Below are 17,098 nucleotides of genomic sequence, written 5' to 3'. Positions count from 1 at the left end.
AGTAAAATGACAAAGACATTGAATCTTGACTTGTTTATCAATGATGTGACTTCCTTGCTGCATTGGATAATACTTTTTAAATATTGGGAGATGATTTGCCATTTTTTTTGTGCTATTCACAATGTAACAGCTACAAATATGATACAATTAAAAACGTTAATAGTATACTTTATTTTTTATTTCAATATGTTTTTGGGGAACAAGTAGTGTTTGGTTACATGAATAAGTTATTTAGTGGTGATTTCTGAGATTTTGGTGCACCCATTACTCATCATTCAAGCAGTATACACTGCACCATATTTGTAGTCTTTTATCCCTCACTCCTTCCCACCCTTTTCCCCCTGAGTCCCCAAAGTCCATTGTGTTATTCTTATGCCTTTGCATCCTCATAGCTTAGCTCCCACTTACGAGTGGGAACACATGATGTTTGATTTTTCCATTCCTGAGTTACTTCACTTAGAATAATAGTCTCCAGTCACATCCAGGTTGCTATGAATGCCATTAATTCATTCCTTTTTATGGCTGAGTAGTATTCCATTATATATATATACATACACACATACACATACACACACCCCACAGTTTCTTTATCCACTTGTTGATTGATAGGCATTGGGCTATATTTTTGCAATTATGAATTGTGCTGCTCTAAACATGCGTGTGCAAGTATCTTTTTCGAATAATGACTTCTTTTCCTCTGGGTAGATAACCAGTAGTGGGATTGCTGGATCAAAAGGTAGTTCTACAAGGTCTCCACACTGTTCTCCACACTGTTTCCCATAGTGGTTGTACTAGTTTACATTCCCACCAGCAGTGTAGAAGTGTTCCCTTTTCACCGCATCCACGCCAGCATCTATTATTATTTTTTTATTATGGCCGTTCTTGTGGGAGTGAGGCGGTATTGCATTGTGGTTTTGGTTTGCATTTCCCTGATCATTAGTGACGTTGAGCGCTTTTTCATATGTTTGTTGGCCATTTGTATATTTCGTTTTGAGAATTGTCTAGTCATGTCCTTAGCCCACTTTTTCATGAGATTGTTTTTTTCTTGCTAATTTGTTGGAGTTCCTTGTAGATTCTGGATATTAGCCCTTTGTCAGATGTATAGATTGTGAAGATTTTCTCCCACTCTGTAGGTTGTCTGTTTATTCTGCTGACTGTTTCTTTTGCCATACAAAAGCTCTTTAGTTTAATTAAGTCCCACCTATTTATCTTTGTTTTTGTTGCAGTTGCTTTTGGGTTATTGGTCATGAAATCTTTGCCTAAGCCAACGTTTAGAAGTGTTTTTCTGATGTTATTGTCTAGAATTTTTATGGTTTCAGGTCTCAGATTTAAGTTCTTGATCCATCTTGAGTTGATTTTTGTATAAGGTGAGAGATGAGGAACCTGTTTCATTCTCTTACATGTAGCTTGTCAATTATCCCAGCACCATTTGTTGAATCGGGTGTCCTTTCCCCACTTTATGTTTTTGTTTGCTTTGTCAAAGATCAGTTGGCTGTGAGTATTTGGCTTCATTTTGGGTTCTCTAGTCTGTTCCATTGGTCTATGTGCCTACTTTTTTTTTCTTCAAAAGAAACTATTTATTTAGAATAAAACAAAAGCAGCTCAAGTGTGAGTACATGTTTGAGAGACAGCTACTCTTAAGCTCTGTGACCCATAAAAAAAGGTTTTTTTTTTTTTTTTACTCTTCTAGAAATCTTACATACATAGCACAAAGCAAAGAGGTCATTGTTCCCCCCACTTCAAACACTGGCATTGGCATCACAATGATACAAAACTTTAAGCTGCCATTTTTAAAAAATGCACAAATACTAAACAGATTACCTTTCTTCCATCAGAGGCCCACGTAGATTCCACATAAGCCACAATTTCTCTTCAAAAAGGTCCATTAGAGCTTTGAATTCCACATCTTCATCTGCTGTTCAACTAGTTTTGCATGGACAATAATCATGACCAGGTAATCTTCTTCAGATGTAGCCAGTGCCTTGGCAGCGAATCCAGGAATTGTTGGGAGAGCTCACAAGGTGTGAAGGCATGAAGGACCCTGGTATTTTCCTTGTCTTTGTTGTGCCCCCCTCCCAAGGCTGATCACCCTGGGTACCTGCTTTTGCTTTAAATAGGACACAAGGCACCTAAGCAGTCTCTGAGTAGAAGTGGCAGTGTCTGAGGCAGAGGAGGATTGGCTGTCAGAACTTCCAGGCACGACCAGAAGAATGGCAAAACCATTAGGTCCTGCTACTTTGATGCATCGAGTTACTTCATCCAACTTGGGCTGGTCCACATGGAGACACTGAGTGATCCTGAGCTGGGCCACTTTGGTCCTCCACAAGAAGACTGCTAGCCACTTGGAGGTCACTCTGCAACAGCTGCATGTTGGAATGTTGAAAGGAAAGTTGCTGTTCTTCAGTAGAAGCATGCCCTCCCAGGTCAAACAGAGTTTGGAATGGGTTGTGCCACAGGGGCTGTCCCTGCATCCTGTTTCTGGAAAGGGGACTTCAGCTTCCAGGAAGCAGTGTTGGTGCTAGGTGAACTTCCATCAGTGTGGTCTTCTTTTTTTCAGAGGGCCTTCCCATCAGTGGGAGCAGTTGTATGGTGCTTCCTATCCATTCAGCTGAGGGAGAATTTTTATGGTCTCACTTGTCACTCTGGCTCTTCTCCAAACTACCTCATCTGTCTCTGATTGGAGAGGACCTTTCCAAGAGAAGACGGGAAGATGGATCATTGTCGCTGTTGTAAGGATCCTGGCTACTGCTCAATTCTGGACTGTGGTAAGAAGGAGCGCAGTGACGTTTTCGTGGGCAGTCACTCTCAGGATACCTAGCCAGATGCCATCCTCTGCTCTCCCCAGGCAGCTTTCGCTTACCAGGCTGGTTTCTGCTGCTGGGCAGATCTTAATCACCTCTGTCCTTGTCCAACGACCAACCATCCCGCCTGTGATCCAGGCTATCCAGTGGCTTGTAAGCAGGCACAGCAGTAGCTGCAGTCCCAGTGTTGCCTTCTCCAATTGGGGTTGGAGGTGGCACCCAATTGGAGTCAGGATAAAGGTCTCTATCACAATCTCTATATAATAAGGGTAGTGTCCTATCCTAAGCACCCCTCAAAGGGTCAAGGGACTGATGTCCGAAAGCATCTGTCATCAGCTCATAATGAGTCAAGGGCAGAGGCTGCATATACTGCTGCTGGTAACAACGTTTGGTGTCTGCAAAGTCTACTCTAAGGTGGTGATCTGGGCCACCAAGTGGGAAGCCCTGCATATGGGTCCAGGCAGCGTGCACTGCATCCAGGCTTTCATACTGGATATACACCCAACTATCACCTTTCTGTAGTCTGTGGGGTGTATGGTGCCAAGTTGGTCAAACTCTCATGCCAGGGCAGCAAGAGGCATCCAAGGTTTCAGGCCACCCACCCAGAGGCGGGTGGTGTGTGTAGCTTTACCATAACCAATTTTGATAGGATTCCAAATTATAATTTTGCTGAACATTGCTAATTTGGGACATATCTAGGTTCTCAAATTTGAGAAAGCCATAATTACTAGTCTGGCCAAGAGAAGGGCTCTTGATATCTATTTCTGTGATGACTCCAAAGCAATCAAACACCTTTCTTAGGTCACTCCGTTACAGTGGTGTCTAGGTTGCCCAAGAAAAGTGTCTGGTTAGTTCTGTGATGATCCTCGGGTGACATCTCATCCACTTTTCTGAAAGGAGCAGCATCTGCTCCAGCTCCCTCCCTTGGTTTAAGACTGTATGCTGGGTGCACTCTCTCATAGAATGAATAGTTTCGTTTTGTCTCCAGTCTCCAGGCAATGGTGGTGGAGGTGGAGGGGTTAGGTGGCCATGAGCCATCTGCTGCAGCCTAGTCTCTGTATCCCAAATCTGCGCCACCAGGGGAAGGTGATCTCTGGCCCCCACTGCCTCCAAGGGAGTGTGGGTGACCACCTACAGAGGCTCCCACCACTCTGGCTGATGGAGGATAAATCTTTGTCTAAAGGGGAGCAGTTGTGGGGCCGGTTCACATGCACAGCTTCTGTCTTCAGAGGCGGGTCAGAGAGCACCAGGCCACCTCTGAGTGCTTGGCCGCCCGCGCGTCCTCTGGGTGTGGGAAGTTCGCAAAGGCTACCGGCTCATCTCTGCTGCCAGAAACCGATAGGTGATTGATTTTGACCCTTACATCCCTGAAGCCTTTGAACTCATGAAACAGGCCGTCCTCCACTGCTTCCTCGCTCAGCTGGGACAGGAGCTGAGGAGGTGGCCCGGAGGAAAGTGACTCCACCCCTCCACCTGGGGAGCTGCTGAGTGACTCGCCCCCGCCTGAGTAATTTTTGGTGCTGAGAAGCTGTAACTATGCAAGTGGCCACTGTAGCTGCCCCCACCGGTGTCATACTTGCGCCTGCTGTCTCGGCTGCTGGACTTGTACAGGTGGAGACTCTGCTGCCACTATTAGTCTTTCCACTGCTGCTCTCATTGGCCTATGTGCCTATTTTTATACCAGTACCATGCTGTTTTGGTGACTATGGCTATATTATGGTATAGTTTGAAGTCAGATAATGTGATGCCTCCAGATTTGTTTCTTTCAGCAGTGTTTTGTAGTTTTCCTTGTAGAAGTCTTTCATCTCCTTTGTTAAGTGTATTCCAAAGTGTTATTTATTTATTTATTTATTTATTTATTTATTTATTTATTTTTTGCAGCTATTGTAAAAGGGGCAGTTTGGTTGTTGTTGGTGTATAGCAGAGCCACTGATTTGTGTACATTAATTTTGTATCCTGAAACTGCTGAATTCATTTATCAGTTCTAGGAGCTTTCTGTTAGAGTCTTTAGTGTTTTCTAGGTGTACTATCATGTCATCAGCAAACAGCGACAGTTTGACTTCCTCTTCACCAGTTTGGATGCCCTTTATTTCTTTCTCTTGTCTGATTGCTCTGGCTGGGACTTCCAGTACTATGTTGAATAGAAATGGTGAGAGTGGACATCCTTGTCTTATTCCAGTTCTCAGGGGGAATGCTGTCAACTTTTCCCCATTCAGTATTGTGTCGGCTGTGGGTTTGTCATAGATGGCTTTTATTACATTAAGGTATGTCCCTTCCATGCTGATTTTGCTGAGGGTTTTAATCATAAAGGAATGCTAGATTTTGTCAAATGTTTTTACTGCATCGATTGAGATGATAATGTGATTTTTGGTTTTAATTCTGTTTATGTAGTGTATCATATTTATTGACTTGTGAATGTCAAACCATCCCTGGTATGAAACCCACTTGATCATGGTGGATTATCTTTTTAATATGCTGATGGATTTTGTTAGCTAATAGTTTGTTAAGGATTTTTGCATTTATATTCATCAGGAATATTGGTCTGTAGTTTTCTTTTTTTGCTATGTCCTTTCCTGGTTTTGGTATTAGGTTGATACTGGCTTCATAGAATGACTTAAGGAGGATTCCCTGTTTCTCTATCTTGTAGAATAAAGTCAATAGAATTGGTATAAATTATTCGAATATCTGAAATAATTCAGCTGTGAATCCGTTTGATGCTGGACTTTTTTTGTTGGCAATTTTTTAAATTACCATTTCAATCTTTCTGCTTGTTATTGGTCCGTTCAGAGTCTCTATTTCTTCCTGTTTTAATCTAGGGGGATTGTATATTTCCAGGAATTTATCCATCTCTTCTAGGTTTTCTAGTTTGTGTGTGTAAAGGTGTTCATAGTAGCCTTGAATAATCTCTTGCTTTTCTTTGGTATCAGTAGTAATATCTCCTGTTTCATTTCTAATTGAGTTTATTTGAATCTTCTCTCTTCTTGGTTAATCTCACTAGTGGTCTATCAATTTTATTTATCTTTTCAAAGAACCAGGTTTTTGTTTCATTTATCTTATGTATTTTTTGGTTTCAATTTCCTTTAATTCTGCTCTGACCTTTGTTATTTATTTTCTTATGCAGGATTTGGGTTTGGTTCGTTCTTGTTTCTCTAGTTCCCTGAGGTGTGACCTTAGATTGTCTATTTGTGCTCTTTCAGACTTTTTGATGTAGACATTTAATGCTATGAATTTTCCTCTTAGCAAGGTCTTTGCTGTATTCCAGAGGTTTTGACAGGTTGTGAAACTATTATCGTTCAGTTCAAATAAGTTTTAAATTTTCCTCTTGATTTTATTGTTGACTCAATGATCATTCAGGAGCAGGTTATTTAATATCCATGTATTTGCATGGTTTTGAGGGTCCCTTTTGGAGTTGATTTCCAATTTTGTTCCACTGTGGTCTGAGAGAGTACTTGATATAATTTCAATTTTCTTAAATGTGTTAAGATTTGTTTTATGGCCTATCATATGGTCTAACATGGAGAATGTTCCATGTGCTGATGAATACAATGTATATTCTGCAATTGTTGGGCAGAATGTTCTGTAAATATCTGTTAAGTTCATTTGTTTTAGGGTATAGTTTAAATCCATCTTTTCCTTGTTGACTTTCTGTCTTGATGACCTGTCTAGTGCTGTCAGTGGAGTATGGAAGTCCCCCACTAATATTGTGTTGCTGTCTATCTCATTTCTTAGGCGTAGTAGTAATTGTTTTATAAATTTGGGAGCTCCAGTGTTAGGTGGATATATATTTAGAATTGTGATACCTTCCTGTTGGATAAATCCTTTCATCATTATATGATGTCCCTCTTTATTTTTTTAACTGCCATTGCTTTAAAGTTCATTTTGCCTAATATAAGAGTAGCTACTCCTGCTTGCTTTTGATGTCCATTTGCATGAAATGTCTATTTCCATCCCTTTATCTTAACTTTATGTGAGTCCTTATGTGTTAGATGAGTCTCTTAAAGACAGCAGTTACTTGGTTGGTGAATTTTTATCTATTCTGCCATTCTGTGTTTTTTAACTGGAGCATTTAGGCCATTTTCATTCAACGTTAGTATTGAGATGTGAGGCACTGTTCTGTTATTTGTGGTGCTATTTGTTGTTTGTTGCCTGAATATTTGTTTGTTTGTTTTTTTTAATTATGTTTTTGTTTTATAGGCCTTGTGAGAGTTATGCTTGAAGGATGTTCTGTTTTAGTGTATTTTGAGGCTTTGTTTCAAGATTTAGAGTTCCTTTAGCCATTCTTATAGTGTTGGCTTGGTACTGGTGAATTCTCTCAGCATTTGTTTGTCAGAAAAAGACTGTATCTTTCCTTCACTTATGAAGCTTAGTTCTGCTGGATACAAAACTCTTGGCTGATAATGGTTTTGTTTAGGGAGTCTGAAGATAGGGCCCCAATCTCTTCTAGCTTGTAGGATTTCTGCTGAGACATCTGCTGTTAATCTGCTAGGTTTTCCTTTAGAGGTTACCTGGTGCTTTGCCTCACACCTCTTAAGATTCTTTCCTTCGTCTTGACTTTAGGTAACCTGATGACTATGTGCCTACGTGATTATCTTTTTGCAATAAATTTCTCAGGTGTTCTTTGAGCTTCTTGTATTTGGATATCTAGGTTTCTAGCAAGGTCGGGAAAGTTTTCCTTGATTATTCCCTTAAATATGTTTTCCAAACTTAGATTTCTCTTCTTCCTCAGGAACACCAATTAATCTTAGGTTTGGTCATTTAGCATAATCTCAAATTTCTTGGAGGGTTTGTCCATTTTTTAAAAAATTATTTTTTCTTTGTCTTTGTTGGATTGGGTTAATTTGAAAGCCTTGTCTTTGAGCTCTGAAGTTCTTTCTTCTGCTTGTCTGATTCTATTGCTGAGACTTTCCAGTGCATTTTGCATTTCTCTAAGTGTGTCCTTGATTTCCAGAAGTTGTGATTGCTTTTTATCTATGCTATGTATTTCACCGAAGGCTACAGCTTGTATGCCAAAGAAAGCAAAAGGATCCTTGACAACAATTATTAATCCTATTAGTACTAGATTGAAGGCTGTCAGGAAAGATGCTATGTGTCTATATATTGGTTGAGGGAGGTAATTCTCTCCTTCAGTGTGATATCTGGGTACTGCTGGCTAATAACCCACATGTGCTCCTCAAACACCCACCTATAACTTTAGGAAACACAAATCTGGAACTTGAGCAGTGGCCTTGTGGTGTATTGCATCTTTAATCTCTTGCTGGGCACGCTGCCCAGACTGGCCACCACTGCCGACACCACCACCAGGAGAAGCAGCAGAAACCTCATCTTAATTGAGCCGGCTGCTTCAGCTGCCCTCATACTGAGACTGCCTATGATACATTTTGAAAATTAATCTATGCTGCTAACATTTTCATTGTTATTTTTTAAAGTCTAGACCAGGGTTTTCTGTAAGGGCCAGATAGGAAATATTTTATGCTTTTTGGTCCATATGGTATCTGTTGCAACTATTCAACTGCCATGAAAGCATAAAAGCAGCTATGGATGATAGTGAACAAAGAGCTGTGGCTGTCTTCCAATAAAACTTTATTTACACAAACAGCTGGCAGACTGGATTTGGCCTACTGGCCATTGTGATCCTTATTCTACACAATCAACAAAATAAAAAATTAGGCCCTGATTTTAGCATCACTAACTTTTGTGATGTAAATGCTCCCACCATAGCCAATTTCATGCTATCCATATGGCGTCATGAAATAAAGACTTGGGAAAAGATGCATAGCAGCATTCCATGCTTATAGTATTTCCATTGTATGGACATGATAGATATAAATAACCTCAGAAATCTTGATAGTAGTAAAATGTGTCAAAGTAATAGGAATGATAAGTTGTGAATATTTATTAGCTTCATTTTTAACATGATTTATTTCATTTTAAGTTGATATGATTTATTTTGTAGTAATGGCTGTGTTTAACAATCAGCTCACAAAATCCCTGAAAATTTAACAATTGGCGCTTGTGAGCTGTGTGTAGTCACATGGGAATAGAGAATATCAGGCCTATTATTTATAGCACATACTGGAATAAATTTCAAATGGCTCTAAGAGATAAATGTAAAAATAAAATGAAATCACACAAGTTCTAGAGAAGGTAGGATGAAGTCTTCTATAATCTGTGAGTGGGGAGAAGTTTCTAAACTATGGCTAAGATCCAGAAGCAAGAAGGAAAAGGAGATTATATTAGCTTTATAAAATGAATTGAAAATTCTTTTTTTTTTCTTTTGCATTTTCTGGAATAATTTTTAAAACAGGAATTAGTTTTTGAAAGTTTGATAGAGGCCAGGCAAGGTGGCTCATGCCTGTATGTAGTCCCAGCTACTCCAGAGGCTATGGCAGGAAGATGCTTTGAGCCCAGAAGTTCAAGATTGCAGTGAGCTACAGTCATGCCACTACACTCCAGGCTGGGTGACAGTGAGACCCTGTCTCAAAACAACAACAATAACAACAACAACAATAACAAAAACCAAGTTTGATAGAGTTTACTTTAAAAGCATGCAGGCAGGCCTGGAGATCTTTGGTTTGGAAATTTAACTACCAGTTACATTTCTTTAATCCCTGTGAGTTTATTTTAAGTTTCCTTTTCTTCTTGGGTTAGTTTGGCATTTTATATATATTCCAGGAATTTATCTATTTTATCTCTTTGAAAACCTGTAATTATTTTCCTATCTTTATTTTTTGATCAGTGTTTTATTTACCTTTGTTGTCTCCTTTTATCCTTATTCACTTTTATCAAAAGTTTATCTTAGTACTGTTTTCAAAAATAGAGCTTTTTAGTTTTATACATCTCTTCTACTTAAAACATGTATTATATTGTTTCCTTTATTATATCTTTTTTCTTCTTTGGTTTTGCTTTGATGTTCTTTTTTATAACTTCTTGAGTTGGACGCTTAGCATACTTTGTTTCAACTTTTATTGTTTCTTCATAAACATATTTAAAGGTATAAATATTCTTTCTAAATAACATTTTAGTTATGTACCATATATTTTGTATTTCCAAGTTCATTCAATTCTAGGTATTTACTCAGTTTGATTATAATTTCATTTTTAACCTGTGAGTTATTTAGCAATATGTTACCTTTAAAATTTGAGACATTTGTAAAAGTTTTATATTATTAATTTCTTGTATTATCTCATGTTTAGAAAATAAAATCTGCATGAAGGCTGGGTGCAGTGGCTCATGCCTGTAATCCCAGAATTTTGGGAAGCAGAGGAAGGAGGATCCCTTGAGCCCAGGAGTTTGAGACCAGACTGGGCACATAGCAAGGCCCTGTCTCTACAAAAATATTTTTGAAATATAGTTGCAGTGGTTGGGGGTGATATGTACCTGTAGTAGTTCCAACTATTTGGAAGACTGAGGTGGGAGGGATGGCTTGAGCCCAGGAGTTAGAGGTCGCAATGATCTATGATCATGTCCCTGCACTCCAGCCTGGGTGACAGAGTTAGATCTTGTTTCAGTAAAAAAATCTGCGTAATACTGTCCCTGGGTTTATTGGAACTTTCGGTAAGCCTAGTCTACTAGTGTAAATATGTGCATTATTCTAAAAATATGTACGTGCTATTTGTTGCATAAACTATTGTAGCATATATATGTATATATATATAAAAAATTGTACCATTGGAACATACATATTAAAGATCTGAACAATATAATTAATAGTATGAGTCTGTTAATTATGTTTAGATAAAAATCTGTTTAATTTTTGCTTAGTACTTTTTTTCTCACTAAACTTTGTTTTAATGTGTCCCAAAATTCTGTGAGAGATCTGTGTTCAAGTTGTTTCCATTAAAAAGTACTAATTTTAAAAACTAGTAACTTAAAACTGCCACACACACACACACACACACCCCAAAGGGGTCCACAAAACATTCTCCTTTCCTTCTGAAGGTTTTATGATGAATTGCTTTCGTTAACCAGTCTTTTACTATTAAACTTAAATGGCCAATTGAAACAAACAGTTCTGAGACCAGTCTTTCACCACTGATTAAGACTGAGGTTGCAGGTATTAGGGGTAAAATTCATTTGGGCTTTCTGGGCAGACTTGGTCACCTTGCCAGCTCCAGCAGCCTTCTTGTGCACTGCTTTGATGACACCCATGACAACTGTCTGTCTCATGTCATGTACAGCAAAGCAGTGCAGAGGTGGATAGTCTGAGAGGCTCTCAACATACTGCTTAGGACATTTCTGATAGTCGGGTGTTAAAAAAAACTCCCAATGATTTAACTGTTTCTGTACTTTGTCAGTTAGTGTAACCTATTATTAGGTGCATACGTATATTTGCAATGGTTATATCTTCTCACTGTTGTTTTATTTACCCCCTACCTTAAATTCTCTTTTGTCAGCTATCATGATTGAGATTCTGGGTTTGTTTAGGTTTCTGTTTATTTTTTTGTCTTTCACTCTTTCATTTTCAAACTTATTATGTCTTTTGGTTTTTTTTTTTTTTTTTTGAGACGGAGTCTCGCTCTGTCGCCCGGGCTGGAGTGCAGTGGCCGGATCTCAGCTCACTGCAAGCTCCGCCTCCCGGGTTTACGCCATTCTCCTGCCTCAGCCTCCCGAGTAGCTGGGACTACAGGCGTCCGCCACCTCGCCCGGCTAGTTTTTTGTATTTTTTTTTTAGTAGAGACGGGGTTTCACCGTGTTAGCCAGGATGGTCTCGATCTCCTGACCTCGTGATCCGCCCGCCTCGGCCTCCCAAAGTGCTGGGATTACAGGCTTGAGCCACCGAGCCCGGCCCGTCTTTTGGTTTTAAGAATGTTTCTCATAGAAAACATATTTTTGGATTTCATTTTTATTTCTTAATACCATAGAGAGTATTTGTCTTATTTGTGAATTAAGGTGATTTATATTTGTTGTAATTTTTATATTAGGAATTATTTATTCCATATTTTATATTTTCAATTTACTCCACTTTCTTTTGTTTTCTACTGGCTTGAAAATTATATATTCTATTTTTGTTTCATTATGGCTAGCCTGAAGGCCCTTACTCATGTTTATTTATTCCTGTTAATTTCTTAAATTTATCAATATCTGTATATTCCTCCTAACTGGACAATTAATTTAGTGGACTCATGTATATATATTAGTTATTGTTCATATTTATATATATGAATGCATATATATGAACTCACAGAAATATATCCTAATGGATCTGCTTCTTTGAATGAACCCTGTTATACCCATATTCAGAAAGAGAGAAAAATAAGAGATGGGAAAAAGCCTAAACCTGGAAACATCAGAATAGAATTTAAGAACATCAAAGTTAATTAAGGAAAGAATTCAAAAAACTTCCAGAGATAGTGAAGAGATCAGCAATTAGAACAAAAATAAGATTTGAACAGTACACAGAAGATGACAAAAGGGAAAAAAAGTTTTTTAGATATCAAAGGAAAGGTCAGACGCAGTGGCTCATGCCTGTAATCCCAGCACTTTGGGAGGTGGAGGCAAGCGAATCGCTTGAGCGCAGGAGTTCCAGACCAGCCTGGGCAACATGGCAAAACCCTGTCTCTACAAAAAATATAAAAATTAGCCAGGCATGGTGGTGCATTCCTGTAGTACCAGCTACTTGGGAAGCTGAAGTGGGAGGATCACCTTAACCCTGAGGAGGTAGAGGCTGCAGTGAGCCGTGATCATGTGACTGTACTCCAGCCTGAGTAACAGAGTGGGATCCTGTCTCAAAGGAAAATAAATTTGAACCTAAAAGTGTATATCCAAACAAATTGTCTTTCAGCTGTGATGGCCTAATATATATACTTTAGATAAGACCAAGAATGAAGTTTCGCCACACAAAGATACAGACTGAAAACATGTTTGAAGCAATCCTCAATATTTAGAAAATATGGTAAAGGTGATAAAATTCCTTGGAAAAGTTTGTATATCCTCAGTAAAGTGAGAAAAAAAAAAAACTTACTATTTATCCAGAACAACTTATAATTAAAATGTGAGACAATATCAATATGATAGGAATGGTGAATGGGAATATATACATCGCAGGGATTTGACATAATGAAATTGTAAGAACTGGTCAAGCAGCCTCTGTAAGAAGATTATCTGTACTTCCAATGCTAGAGCTTTGAAACTACAGAATTGGCAGTTGGGAAGAGGAGATGAAGTAAAGTGGAGGTGAGTAAGAACAAGCTGGAACCACAAACTGAAGCCCGCGAGGACACACTACAATTTGTATTAGTGATTATTGCCTTTAACCTTGATTGTGCATGTTTGTTTATTGCAGAAACCACAGTCCTGCATCACAGTTGCCAAGCACACACCTGGCCCAGGAGTCAGAGAAGCTTAGTGGGGAAGGTAGAGCAACTGGAGGCTCCACTGATGCTTCCCACAAAGAAGGAGAGCTGGCAGACAAGGGCTAATGCCCAGCAAACCTTTCACAGCGTTCTCTCTTGTGGCCCACCCTAATTAGAAATATACAGGAAAGGGAATTTTAGGAAGCACAGTTCAGTCTAGTCACGTTGACACATTACAAAGCCACTGCTCACAAGTATTTGCGCCGTCCTTCCACCCTCCACATCTCCTAGCTTTCTTTCACACTTTCTGTCTCTTCACACTTTCTTGCTGACCTCTAAGAGGGCTTCTCTAGCTGTTCTTCCAGCTCACTACTTTATTCATCACCTTTATCCATTTTGCTGTATACCTTATTCATTGTTTTATTTACTTCAACTGTTATATATCCCATCCTTAATATTCAACTTGGCCCTTTTTTATGTTTTCTTATTCTTGCTTCATATTGCTGATTATCAGCCTTAACCTCTTAATGTATTTATCATCGCTATATTAATTTCTTGGTCCACCTCTTCTCGTAATGCTAATTTAGATGGCTTATGTTGTTGAGTTTGTTGTCTTTCTTATGTGAGAACTGTATTCTTTATTTGGCTTTTTGATTATGTTGTCTTGAAAACTCTTCCTCTTGGAATATCAGTTACTAGCCATGGCTATGTGTTGGAAAGGGGCTAAATCCCAGCCTGCAGTTTATGTACCTCCAGATGAATTAAAGCTTTGGAAACTGCCCGGGGGATGGAACCTCGGGGTCTGCAGAACTGATGGTGATTATCCCAATTTTCCCACCACCACCAAATCATGTTGAGAAGTGAAGCTGGCTGGGCTTCTGGGTCAGGTGGGGACTTGGAGAACTCTTCTGTCTAGCTAAAGGATTGTAAATGCACCAATCAATGCTCTGTGTCTAGCTAAAGGTTTGTAAACGCACCAATTAGCGCTCTGTAAAAGCGCACCAATCAGCACTCTGTAAAATGGACCAATCAGCAGGATATGGGCAGGGCCAAATAAGGGAATAAAAGCAGGCCACCTGAGCTAGCGGGGGCAACCCGGGTCCCCTTCCAGCTGTAGAAGCCTTGTTCTTTTGGCCTTCCCAATAAATCTTGCTGCTGCTCACTCTTTGGGTCTGCAGTACCTTTATGAGCTGTAACACTCACCACTGAGGTCTACACCTTCACTCCTGAAGCCAGCGAGACCACGAACCTACCGGGAGGAACGAAGGACTCTGGACGCACCACCTTTAAGAGCTGTAACACTCACTGCAAAGGTCTGTGGCTTCACTCCTGAAATCAGTGAGACCACAAACCCACCAGGAAGAACGAACAACTCCAGACGCGCCACCTTTAAGAGCTGTAACACTCACGGGGAAGGTCTGCAGCTTCACTCCTCAAGTTAGCGAGACCACGAACCCACCAGAAGGAGGAAACTCTGGACACATCTGAACATCTGAAGGAACAAATTCTGGACACACCATCTTTAAGAACTGTAATACTCACTGTGAGGGTCCACGGCTTCATTCTTGAAGCCAGCGAGACCAGGAACCCACCGGAAGGAACCAATTCCGGGCACAATGTCTCTAGTCCATGTTTCACATTTAAACTCTCTACAAGCAGTCTGCATAGATTTCATTCACGTTCCCTGGGGGTTTGAAATGAGAGTAGTAGAGCAGTGAATGCCCAGGATACTGGTTGGCAAACACCTGCCTTTCATTCCCTCTTCTTCCTGCAGGGTTTTGGTACCGCACTTGTAGTACCCTCCTGACACCTGCAGCTGAGGCTGCTGGTGCCAATCTCTGTGGTGACTGGGCAGGCCGTGATGGTCCACGTGGCAGAACAGAAACAGAAACGCTGTTCCCCTTTGACCTCCTTCTAGTAGCTACCTCTGGCTGCCTTTCCCCCAGGCTGAAGCAATTCTCTCTTTTCCCTCCCCCAATGTATAACAATCCCAAGTCTTCAGACTCCCCCGGGGCCTTCTCACAGTGTTTTATTTTATTTTATGATTTGTTATTAGTTTCTCATATCTGTTTCCCTCTGGCTTCTATAGTTTCTCTAGGGTTGATTTTCAGAAGCAGCCAGTGGCCAATGTAGTTTTTCATCTTGACAGGATGAGAGAGTGGTTTATAGAATGAGCAGGTGTATCATAGAAAGGAAAGAAACAGACAGGAGATGGATGAGTCTTAGGGAGGGAAAGGCTATGAAGGGACAGCAAGAGATGCTGTTCTCTACATTTACTTTTTATTTTAATTAATGTGTGTGTGCGTGTGCGTGTGCGTGCGTGCACGTGTGTACGTATACTTCAAAAGTGAAATAATACTACCAGGCTTATAATAAAAATAACAGTCCTAATCCGTCTCTACTCCACAATTCTGCTTTCTTAAGGCAAAATTTTTCAACTTTTATTTTTACTTTTTTTTTTCTGGTATTTGCCTGCACATTCTAAATAAATGCTTTTATTATTATTTCTTGATTTTAAAATGTTGGCTGTTTTCTTTGGCTTCCTCGCATGGAGAATGAGGAGCTAGCCCAGGTGACCACTGTGTTGGGCTTCCCACACATTCTCTTCCCCTCCTTTCTTCATTTCTTCAGTTCCAGTATAGTTGAACAATATATGTTCTTCATTCTTCCGATATAGTTCCAATATAGTTGTTTTTATTATCAGCACTTCATGTTTATACCATTGTGTCCATGTGAATACAATTCACACCTTAGACATGTAGTACACTAAGATTATATTCCTTTTCTTATATAACATTTTATTTTCTTAGGATTAATACTTGCCTTCCCCCAGTTCCCCAAGTTGTTCAGTGAATCACGTGCATATCTTAATTCTCTGACAGTTGTAGGATACTTTCAATAGAATTGAACACATCAGGCAATCTCTCCGATTCCTCCTCAACCTCCGTGCAGGCTCTAACTTCCTGCTCCATGCTGGATTCTGTTCACACCTTCCCTTCATCAGGATCTTGGGAATTTCCTTTGCCTGCCTCCTTATGTTAGATTTCCAATGACATAATTTTGTATCTCCCTCTTTCTTGATTCATTCTCGTGTTTGGTGAAGAAACTAGTATCTTGTAATAGCGTCCTAAGAGAGTCCATAAGAGGTAAAATTTATGTCTGTGCATGGTGGTGAGTTGTTATTCAGGCTGACTCCAGATTCTGAACATTGTTTTAGCAGTTTCCCACATTATAAATTCTGCATTCTCACCAAAGAAGATTTTTCAGGTCATTTTCCAGTTGTGAGACTGCAGCCATGTGATTTTGATTCCACCAGTCAACTGCATCTGTGCCAGATTCAAAATCTGGGTCCAAAACTGAATTATTTGGGAAAAAGGCAGGGTCTGAGGTTCTTACTTTGCTGGTGCAGTTCTGGGCCTGACAGTACAGCAAGACTCTGGAGTCTAAATGTGCGACCATAGCACCTGATTTGTCAACCTTCTGGTGATGGCAGAGGCCATAGGTTGGAACTGGCACTGGTGGCAGTAGCCTCCTGGTTTGATGGCTTGTTTGAGCAGCGTTGTGCTGTGGAGCTGGGTGTCACAACTGGAAGCACAGTCCGTTTCCTTCCCTCAGTCTTGAGCTCACACTATGTCATAACTAGTCCTTTTGGCTTAAACTGGCTACAGTAATTTCTGTCTTGCTAAACTAACTTGGCTAATACATCCCTTGTATGCCTAAAGATGTCCTTGTCCTTCTGTAATACATAAGTTTGGTCAGGTATATAATTCTAATTTGGAAACCATTTTCTTCAAAAATTAGAAAGCATTCCTCCAATGTCTCTGGCTTCTAGCGTTGTTGCTGAGAAGTCCAAAGCCATTCCATTTTGAGACCATGTATATGATTTGCTTCTTCTCTCTAAAGCTTTTCTATTTTATCGCAAAGTAGTATTTATTCTTATTTTTTTTGTTTTTATATAATCATATTTTATTTACTTATTATTAGTTTTTACAGACAGGGCTTCAC

General features: G+C 39.8%; 1 protein-coding gene and 1 pseudogene across 1 annotated transcript in view; one reads left to right on the top strand and one right to left on the bottom strand.

The window, feature by feature from the left end:
- The window catches only part of MEGF10 (multiple EGF like domains 10), a 397,687-nt gene that overhangs the window by 87,962 nt on the left and 292,627 nt on the right, over positions 1-17,098 (top strand). The gene's annotated exons all lie outside the window — the stretch shown is intronic.
- LOC104654567 lies at positions 1,886-4,459 on the bottom strand (annotated as a pseudogene).

This window comes from Rhinopithecus roxellana, chromosome 3 (genome assembly GCF_007565055.1).
Source record: "Rhinopithecus roxellana isolate Shanxi Qingling chromosome 3, ASM756505v1, whole genome shotgun sequence".
NCBI classification, from domain to species: Eukaryota; Metazoa; Chordata; class Mammalia; order Primates; family Cercopithecidae; genus Rhinopithecus; species Rhinopithecus roxellana.
This window is presented reverse-complemented; position numbering and strand designations above follow the sequence as displayed.